This window comes from Lactuca serriola, chromosome 4 (genome assembly GCF_051521515.1).
Source record: "Lactuca serriola cultivar US96UC23 chromosome 4, Lser_US96UC23_V15, whole genome shotgun sequence".
NCBI lineage: Eukaryota > Viridiplantae > Streptophyta > Magnoliopsida > Asterales > Asteraceae > Lactuca > Lactuca serriola.
The window spans coordinates 125,255,718-125,267,585 of NC_136411.1; the positions used below are offsets into that span (position 1 = coordinate 125,255,718).

The window sequence follows — 11,868 nt, forward strand, 5'->3', positions numbered from 1 at the left end:
GAAAAACTGATATTTTAGAAAAATAAAAAAGGCAGTAAAAAACTAATATAAAAAAAAAACAAACAAAAAAAAAAGGTATTTTTTATATTAGATTTGTAAAAAAAAAAAAAAAAAAAAAAAAGTGATTTAAAATAAAAAATCATAAGAAAAAGTGAAAATAAAGAAAAAAAACACTAATTTGGTAAATATTTTTAAACTACATTAGATTTGTAAAAAAAAAAAAAAGTAATAACCCTATTTTGATTAAAAACTTTTTATCCGAGAGCTAATTTTACCTTCCTCCTCTATATGAATATATTTAAAATTAACTTTATTATTATTATTATTATTATTATTATTATTATTATTTTAAAACCATTATCCATGAACATCTCTCGACATTTAAACTATGTATCATAATCTAAGAACCCTATCTGATGTTCATCATCTTTACCACCAACCAGTGACCACCGTTATCTTCAAACCAGTGACCATCATTATCTTCAAGGGAAAGGTCTCCACCCTTTTCATGAACTAAATTAGTGTTGATATCCTCCTTATGATATCGTCTAAGTACCGCCCCACACACTCCCCTTAATCCCCAAACCCCACAATTTGTATCACCTCCCTTGGAACTCAACATTTTAAGCGTCCCTTCTATTATTATAGATCTTGAACATGGGCTTGATTACTATTTAGGAGCCACTAGAAGGTATAATCCCTCCCCTGCAACTCAACTTACTTCTTCATCCATATAGCTTGAGAGTATAGATAGATTATTTTTTATTATTATGTTTCCATATGATTGTAGTCACTAGAACATATATTCTTCTCTAGTAGATTTATTTTAACCTTTGTTTCATTTATGATGGTGATTTTGTGTTTTGAAAACTAATGGATATTTTACTCTTATACATAAAATTGATCTATGGATTAAACTTCTGTTTAACATCTAAAATCATTTTGAAACATAGGAATCCACCATATGTTAAAGCTTGTACACATTGATCGTATGATGTTATCAAGCTGACTTAAGTTCAATGGAGTTTTGAGTTATGATGATGGCATAATCTTGCTTTACAAAAGTTCAAACTTCATTCATTGCCATCATGTCAACTCACATAATCTAACTAGATTCAAGTTGAAAGGGATCTAATGTTTTTGCAAACTATAATTTATTTTGAAGTCCAAGGTGCCATTTAGTTTGCGAAATGTTTCTAAAGGATTTAGAATTTGTCAAGGAATTAGAATCTGTCAGAAATTAGATCCAATTTCATATCATGTTTCGTTGGAAAGAAATTTAAATAGAACCCAATTTCATATTCTATTTGGTTGGTAGGAAAAGAAATTGGAATAATGTAAAACGACAGAATTAACCTTCTTTTTCTCTTGCTTAATTATACTTTGTTCTATAGTTTATATGTAAAGATATATTATATAAATTATAAAAATAATAAATGGTGGTGGTAGCAGTGGTGGTGGATGATGGGTGGTAGTGCGATGGTGGATGGTGGTGGTTAGTGGTGATGGGTGGTGGTAGTGGCGGTGACGGTGGTGGTGACAGCGAAAGAGATGGTGGTGGGAAGTAGTGGGAGGGGTGGTGGTGATGGTGGTGGAGGAGAAGGAGATGGTGAATGTGACGGTGGTGGCATTGATGAAGATGGTTGACCATGAAACAAAATAAGGGGTATTATGGTTAAGCTTTCCCTCGTGAAAATGAATTTAATTCAATCATATTATTTTAATGGAATGGATATTCCCTAATTCGATGGAAAGTTCACATCATTTAAGAATCCAATTCCTTAGCAAATCTTGAACCAAACATGAGAATCTAATGGAATGTACTTCTTGTCAACCCTTACAAAAAAATTTCACGGCCTTGCAAAATATTGTTCACATGTCGTTCAAATGGTGATGACAATGTGAATATTATTTTTATTTGTTAATATGAGTCCTATTGTACTTTAATAATCCTACTCCAAACATTAAATGGGTAATTAATGATTAATTACTTAATTTATATTTAATTTATGTTGATAATTAGGTAACCAATAAACATGCACACGTTACTTGAAGTTAAATAGCCTACCATATTTTGTGATTTAAAAAGCATTTCACTATGACAAATTAAATATCCTCCTAATTTCTCACTATGAGGATATTTCTCACTATATGATTACATATGTATGCCATGATTTGGGATATTAATATCTAAAATATAAAATTTACAAGTGTCCAACATAAATAAAATCCCAAAATAAAAAGGTCGAAAAGATTAGTTATGGATTTAAATAGTCAATAATATCAGCTAAGTCAAGTATATTATTAACTTTAATATGAAAGATTAAACATAAGAACAAAGAAGGATATTCGATAAAGTAATGATCGTAAAAGGGTCAAGACAGGGCCATTCTAGTGGGTGGAGCAGCATGGGCGATGGCCCATGGCCCAAAAAATTTCAAGGCCCCATTTTTATATATCTTATTATGTTAGTATATATAAAAGAAGATGATATATCATGTATAGCGATTGAATGAAAAAATGAAAGAAAATGGAGTCAAAACAAAATAAGCAGTAAAGACATAGAGATGTGCGATTCTTCTGGAATAAGCATTCCATTGAGCCCCTTACTACCATACATAGAGAGACTATAAATCGATTTTAGTTTTTTTTCAACCTTCTGATTTTCGATTTCAAATTTTTTTTTCTGTTTACTGATTTCAATATTTCTTAATACATCGATTCTGATAATCTGATTTTACATATCCTTCAAAAAAATTTGATCTTCTATTTATGTTAATCTAATTCCAAACAACCTCATCAATTTGATTTCTGATTTTTTATTCAAAATTATCTGATTTTTGATGCAGGTAAATCGTAAGATTCATTATTGTTTTTCACTTATTTCATGTTAGTTTTTTGATAAAAAGTTATTTTATATGTTTTATTTATGATTTTTTTTGCAGATAACATGAAATTTATGATAAGTTTTCTAGGTTAAAAAAAATTACGCAACAGAATCATAATCATATTATGGGTACATACAACCTAGAGGTCTAACTTTTTTCTCAAATTATAGCAACATGCTGATGAAATAAACTTCTAACCTATGTAAATCAAATATTACAAAGTTAGAATACATATCTTTTGCAAAAATAGAATAATGCAAACAATATTTTGAATATAAATATAGGTTTACCTCTAATGGTTCACACTTAAAACCCTAGAAACCTTGAGATCGAAATATAAGAGAGAGGAGGAGAGGAGAAATTTAATTTCTCTATGTGTCTATAGAGATCAGTTTTGGCTAGGGTTATGGACCCTATTTATAGTTAGTGGAAGTACTAATTTTAATAATAAAATAATAGTATTTTAAACCAATTCAAATTAGTTTCCTTATCAGCTTCAGGAGGCTTCCAAAAACCTTATGGTTCCCCCTCAAAACCGTCAAAGACATGAGAGGTTCTAGAATTGACTCCCTTACTCAAATATTGAACAATTGCATTTCAACTCTTTCACCTTTAATTATTTCTAATTAATCCAAAATAAACTTCCAATTAATTTTGATTAATTCTTAATTAATTTACTATTTCTAATTAATATATTTATCATATGATATATTAATAAATCATTTGATCTCTCTCCTAATATCAGTTCTAACTGTTTCTAGTTATGAAGGCAATCCAAAAAGAACTTTACTTTGATTCACTAAGATTATACCAATTTAGTTAAAACCTTATACACCTTAATCTAACAACTTCAACATCATAACATTTCAAATCATTGTCGTTGGAAGTAAGAAAAAAAATAATTCAAAAATCATTATCTTTGTTGTTGGAAAATGATTCTAAAAATGGTTTAACATCACAAGTTCACAATTAAGTGTTTTTGTTTCCTTTATTTGCTTTTTTGTTATTTTTATAAGTTTAAAATAATAACATGGTGCCTAGAAAACATTTATTTGGTAGCGAGAAAATGAATAAAACAAACAACTAATACTAGTACAAAAATGATCTAAGGAGAAATTTATAACAATTGTCCTTTTAAATAAAACAAAAAAGTCACCCTGTAATATTTTTTATTGTAAGGTTGTAACGCCTAGGTTTTCACACCTGATACACCCGAAAAAAAAAATCAATAGCAGCTTTTCAAACATTTTTGTGTACACTACAAGAAGCTATCATCATGGATCGTACTGGCCACAAGTACAAGATAAGAGTTAGGCGCTACTATCTCTAACGTGCAAAAAAAGTACAAACAAACACCGTAAGCCTCACGACTTCGTGAATAACTATAATAACATATAACATATAACGATACAAATAACACACAATTCATTATAACACATAAATTCCATCAATAATTTAAGTCACGGATCTCCTGCAAGAAATCTAATGAAATAACAATGCAACTTTCTAGGCAAACCATAGTTGTTACCCATCAACAACCACAAAGATCATCTTGTCAGCTCATAACATATCAATGAATAACAACGTGTCATCTCGTGAGATCTCAACGAATAACACAATGTCAGCCCGTGACAGATCAACGAATAACAAAGGTGTTAGCCTATGACACATCAATTAATATCAACAGTGTTAACCCGTGACACATCAATGTACAAAAATGGTGTCAGACTGTGACACATCAACAAATAACATCGTGTTAGCCTGTGACACATTAATGAATAACAACAGTGTCAAGCTGTGACACATCAATGAATATCAATAGTCTTAGCCCATGACACAAAAATTATAACACAGTGTCAACCTGTGACACATCAACGAATATCAACCGTGTAATCCCGTGACATATCAGTATCACCTCTATCTCATATAATTCACCTGCATGAATAACATACCATCCTCCGTTACATGCGTATCTCCATAACACCACACCATAAATAATATGATCTTCAATAATTTACACTACACTTAATTCACATATTTTGACACACATTTATCACAAACAAAAGGTGTTAGAGTAGTCTTACTCACCTAATCAGTTGGTAGATATATCAACTTTGGGCCTTGACCTACACTGCCTTCCAACTCATCACATGCCAATACCTAACCAAAAGTTATCAAGTTCCGCAGAACATATCACAATTTACCACTAACCACTCTTTGTGACTAATTGTCACCACACTCATTATACCCGTTAATATAACCACAATATGCTTAGCACGAAAGCTGTTAACTAAGTCCACAACATGGGGAAACTTTAGTAATTTAGGTTTTACAACCCTCATAGTCTCAACTAACTATCTCACCGTAAGATTTATTTACAAGTCTTACCAACAGGTTTGTAATAGCACCATATCACGAACACTCATAAAATATGCTCGGGTCTAACAATTCCCGACGACTATCGCATATAAAATTACACAATAACATGATAAAAGATACCTCTATCATCTTGTAACTCAACCCGTGTCTCACATACATCAGTATAACTCCTTTGGTATAATATCCTCTAAACGACTCTCGCGTAATATCTCCAATCGTGCATGTCCAACCCCCCCCCCCCCAAATTCCACAAAAACACTCGTTTTTATAGTCTGGGGTGTGCCACGTCGTGCCCATACTTGTGTCACGTTGTGGTGATCAATTAGATCTCAATCTTTCCACGTGTCATACCCTTCTACTGTGTGTCTTTATGGCTTGACATATGTCACTTTGTGATGTCTATTGTTTATGTCGCGATGACCCATTTCTCCGACAATTGCCACATGTTTCTTAGCTTGCCACGTCGTGGTGATCATTCTACGACGTCGTAGTGATCATTCCACCATGTCGTGGTGGTCAATTGTGATGGGTTTTCTAGGTTATAAGAAAAATTCATGTGGCAGAATAAACACTTAAACCCTTAAATTTTCATGCAACCTAGAAAAGATCTATGTTTTCTCTATTTATAGTAATAACCTATGAACATCAGGAAACTCTAAAGAAAGGCTATGAAAATCGAAATTAACATAAATAATATGGTTACATACCTTTTGATTATTATAGCAAATAATCAAATCAAATCCTCTTGAAGTTCCTTGGAAAGCAAGCACCAAAAGCTTGGATGCCTTTAATGGCTCACATCCAAACCCTAGAGCTAGAAGACACTTGAGAATAGAAGGGAAGAGGTATAATTTTCATTCATAATCTTCCAAGAATGAGTAGTCACAAAAGTTGATGCCCAAGGAGTCCTATCTATAGTTTAGGTAACTTAGGGACCAAGCGAGATTTGAATGGATTTTAATCCCAATCCAAATCACTTCCTTATATACATCCAAGAGGCTTTTGGAAACCCCATGGAGGATCCCAAAACCGTCCACCTCCTTGGATGGTTTTAGAATTGCTTCTTTTGTAAAATTATTGAACAATTACAATTCACCCATAGCACCTTTAATTAATTCCAATTAATCCCAAATTAATTCCAGATTAATGCTAATTCATAGTTAATCAATTCTAAATGATTTCATATTAATTTATTAACCATATAAATTAACAAATCAATTATTTTAACAATTGATCTCATATTAATTTATTAATCACATAATAAATTAATAAACCAAACGTCTATTTCCAATTTATATTAATCATATAATATATTAACAAATCATTTCCTAATAATTTCCAATTAGTTTATTAATCATATAATAATCTAATAAATAATACTCTCTCTATAAATGTCATTCAAATCAAGTTATAGTTATGAGGGCAACCCAAAAAAGATTTTGCTTCTGATTACAAGAATATACAAATTTAGTTACTGTCTTAGACGCCTTAATCCAACAGTCTCCCACTTTGATAAGTTTGTAATTACAATTTCAAGTATAGACCTTGAACTAAACAACAAATAGTGTTTTCCAAAGCCACTGCCAAACCCTGATTCAAATCAAATGTTGGCCCTACGATAAGTGATCAATTATTCTTTCATTCTACAAGATATCATATGAACTGAGTCATGAATTAATTGATCAACCTCATATTCATTTATTTGTTTCCCAATTTCCTGATTTCTAATCAGATTTCAGACTAAAAAAATTGAACACATCAATTCAGTCCGGACCAGGCGCCTGGTTTTCATAGATCAACTCAAATCACTGAGGGACCTACATATATCGCTTTTCCTTATTCAGGAAAAATGAACGAATTCTATTGACTATGTAGTCATAAAATTTACATATCACATCACACAGGAATAACCCTTTTATAACATCCAATTATGAGATGCATTTGAGCAAACCAATGCACAACTGATCTGTAAGCTATTAACTATCTATGTTTTAAGAATAGAATATATTATCATCTTAGAATTACTAGTGACTGAATCCATGAAGTAATCTCTATGCATGGCTTTATTCAATACTTCAAATCTCTATTTTCAAAGTACTCATGAATATTGTAGTAATTCCAATTTCAATGTCTTAACCTCAATCAACAATCTACAATCAATTCATGATAGTCTTAATTAACTACTTACTTCAAAGGTATGAACAACAAGAAATATACGGATTGTTCCTCCACAGATAGCAAATATTTCTCTTAACTTTCCTTGACTTTTCTCTCCATTCAAAACCTTCACTACATTCTTCTTGTTCATTTATTGTCTTTACATTGATTATACTCATAAGTCTCTTCATTTAATACTTGTGTACTTTGTTGAATCTTTACTTCAAGTCTCGACTGGTATTAGGATACTTGACTAGAACATCAATTAAGCATAGACATTGATCTTTAAGATTAATTCAAGGTTTGAGTTTTCAAACCTTGTCCTCGTGCATTGTTGCTAGTACTCACAATTGGTATCAGAGCTTGAGCGGTTGTCCTTTGAATCCATAAGAACATATTATAGTTCATGCATTCTTACTAATTCTTATACATTTTTGTTCTCACACATCGTTTTTCACTCATTTTCATTCTTACAGAATACGACTCAATAAACATTCTGACAACATTCTGATAGAATCAGAATAATAATACAAGATCTATAATAACTTTATAGACGATTTAATTAGTGAGAATGTGTGATAATGACAATAGTTTTGTAAGATTAAACGTATTCATATTATCAAACAACATATTTTTTTTGTCATTCTCATATAATAGTATTGTCCACATGTCCGCACAATAAATGTCAATTCACATTTGTACCTAGCTCTCTCTCTCTCTTTCTCTTTCTCTCTCTCTCTCTCTCTCTATATATATATATATATATATATATATATATATATATATATATATATTCTGTGAGACCATGAGACAACTTTTTTCTAGTGAAATATTATAATAATTTGTTATTAAAAAAAATATATAATATGTGTAATATTCTAATATTCTAGAACAATAATTTTAACACATTTTACATTGAAATATTTTAAAAACATATAATGTTAGAATATTTTATATATATATATATATATATATATATATATATATATACGATAACTCGAATATTAGACTATTTCACTAGAGAAAATTTGTCTCACGGTCTCACAAAATTATGTTCATCTGAAATGAGCTCTTACCTATATATATATATATATATATATATATATATATATATATATATATATATATATATATATATATATATATATATATGTTGTGGTTCAAATGATAACCACAAAACAATAAGAACCATAAGAACCCTCATTTAATAAGCAAATATGCATTGTGAATATGATGAAGTCTGTTAAAATCTTGATTTTTATCTTTTTAGTAAGAAAAGGACAAAATCGTAATTTTTTTAGTCTAATCTTTTCATTCACAAGTTCAGTCATATTTTAATACTAAACTTATATAAAATACAACTTTATACAATTCATTTATAGTTTAATACACAAATTCACAATTTAAGACAACCCATTTTACATTAATTCTCAAATTCAAAGAAGTCAAACTCAAACTCTACCACCACCACAACCACCACATGTGGCCACTAACCACTTATGCTAAAGTCACAACAATTCTTCTTTCCAAACGAGACCTGTATATAAAGTCATGTAATGAAAAGTTAAATGCTACATTCATAGTTTAATAAACTGATTAATTCACCTATTTTGAATTTAATGCAAAACAGTTATAAAAATTAATACATTCTTGCATACTTATACAACACAAAGAGTAAATATATTTATAAGAAATCAATACAAAATTTCTTAAATAAATCATTCAAATTTCAACACAAAACTTATAAAAAAATCAAAGCAATATGTAGTCATTTCAGAATATAATATAGCTAATTACCATTTAATATATAAAATTCAAAGCTTAATATAATAAATTAACAATTTAATACACAAAAATGACATATTCTTAACTTAAAACCTACATTTATACATTTAGATCGAGTGATTGATGTTTTTTCAAAGTTTAATTTACACAATATTCATAATTTAAATTTTATATAATATATTTAAAATTTAAGAAAATCATATATGTGTATAATGAGTATTTTTTTCACATATTCCAGAAGCAAAAACAAAATTCATAAAAAGAAACTCATCGAATTATGGTGGTTCCTTTTGTTTTAGCTGGAATCAGAACCTTTGCAGAGGACTTAGGAGTTGGAATTGCTGGTATCATATCACTTGTAAAGACCAAAAAATCAGGGGTAAAAATTTCATTTTTATAATAGTAAAAAGACAGTTATCTTTTAAATCCAAGCATTCCAAAAACATTGCTTAATTAAACAGTTATCAGATTACGTCCTAAAATAACATAATGCAGAAACCACAGGTATGTGCATTGCGATCAAGCTGAGCCCTTCCTTTCCAAAACAATGATACCTGAAACCATAAACAAAATTGTAAGCATGGAGCTTAGTGAGTTCCCCAGAGCATACCCCACACAATCCACATAACAACATATTCCATACTAGCTATAACAACTACATAAACCATATTAATCACATAAGCCATATCAAATAAACATATAAGGATTACCATGGGCTCCCCTACATGGTCTGATATCCAACTGCCACAGGCTACCCCTGGGTCTTCTATGAAAGTATCACAAAGACAACTAGCATATCACATACTATCATAAACAACTATCGTACCACATGTCACATAATCAACTAGCATATACAAGCCAAGCATATAAACATATAAGGATGTCGTGCACTCCCCCCAGGGTCTTACTCAAGGATGCTATGGCCTCTCCACATGGTCTTACACCTAAGTGCCATTGGCTCCCCTCATGTTCTTTAATAGGAAAGTCATGGGCTCTCCACATGGTCTTACATCTAAGTGCCATGGGCTCCCTCCCCCCTAATGGTCTTTAACAGGAAATTCATGGGCTCTCCACATGGTCTTACATCCGAGTTTCATGGGCTCTGCCATGGTCTTCCATACAAGTATAATACATATACAACTAGCATACCTCCTAGCACATAACCAACTAACATGCCACATAACACTATATCAACTAGTATGCCACATATTATAAAATGGGCCGGCCTTGGTACCTTAGACTCATTGGTATGTTGAGGAGACTCACCTCGAACGCAAAAGCTTCCTGAAAGAATTCCTTAGTTGCTGGCCTGTCCCCTTCCTGGGCTATCAATACCAGAATATCACCCAATTAGCAATTGGGTTCTATACCATGATCCATAATCCATACTTGGGTAAAATACCCATTTTACCCTTGGCCCACAAGATACTTAGCTAAGGCCCAAGTCCAAAACCAATCAAGTTCAAAACTCTAAAATCCATAAAGGCCTAATAATGGCCTAATTTTCCAAATTGGGCCCAAACCCTTACATGGTCCTTTCCTAAAGCCCATTTATTATTTTCTGAATCGTTATACCTGTCCATCGCTAACCCAACGAAATCCACGCACTTACAAGCCCATTAATGGCCCAATTTTCCGAATTGGGCCCAAAATCCTTATTGGGCCTAGTCCTATGATCTAGTCCTTCAATTAGCCCAAAACACAACCAACCAGATAGTCCATTAAGGTCCAAGAATCTAGGGCTAAATAGATCGCCCAAACCTGAAGCCCAAAGCCTAAAATCCAACCTGGCTGAGTACGTAGGGCGTACTCAGCATTACACTACGCGTTCTCGCTTAATGGCTTGTATGTTGCACGTATTGGCTTGTACGCCCAACATACTACCCTCTAGCCTCACTTCTTCCATTAAGCACTTATTGCTTTAAGTCATAAGTCCAAACCACAGATCTGAGTCCCACATAATGTCTAATCCCATAAAGTCACTGACTTAGTGACTTTGCATGCCCCAACAAGACAAAATAGCATTCTACTTTCATAGGAATGGATCAAACTACAACATAGATGGTCTTAAGCTCTAAAGGTGCCAACTTTATGGACCTTGAACCTCATAAACACTAAGAGGGGCAACTCAAAGCTCCAAGAATGAAATCAAGACCATTAGATCTCATACTTGGGACCAAAATGAACAAAAACCCATGACTGGTAGATCTAAGACACCAATAATCAACTTCAAAGCTTTATACCTTCATTAAGCTGAAAATGACTCACAAAAGCCAGATCCATAAGCTTCTCCTTGATCCCCATGTTTGCATCAAACTCCACCTTCTTGGAAATGGACCAAACACTCTAAAATAGACTGCATAAGCTCAAAATACCACCATGAATGACTAGAGATGAGTTCTAGGGTTTTAGAGGGTGGGGGCTGACTTAGAATGAAGAAGGAGGCTCAAAATTATGCTTATATAAGGTACAACTCTAAGATTAGGTTTTTCAATCTAACCCTCGTACACCCAGCGTACCTTCTTTTATGCCCCGCGTACGAGGCCATGCATCCCGATCCAGTCCTCGCTTATACGCTACTCGTTCCTCCAGCTACGCCTTGCGTAGTTCTTACTCTTCAGTACACCCTGCATACCACCTTGGTACGCCCCTCGTACTA

The 11,868-nt window shown here is 32.1% G+C and overlaps 1 long non-coding RNA gene across 1 annotated transcript; it reads left to right on the plus strand.

Annotated features, from left to right (window-relative positions):
* The first annotated feature begins 381 nt into the window (after positions 1–381).
* On the plus strand, positions 382–1,834 carry LOC145102490 (uncharacterized). Its single transcript, XR_013706168.1, has 2 exons — positions 382–691; positions 1,453–1,834. It is a non-coding gene; the product is annotated as an uncharacterized LOC145102490 (long non-coding RNA).
* The last annotated feature ends 10,034 nt before the right edge of the window (positions 1,835–11,868 follow it).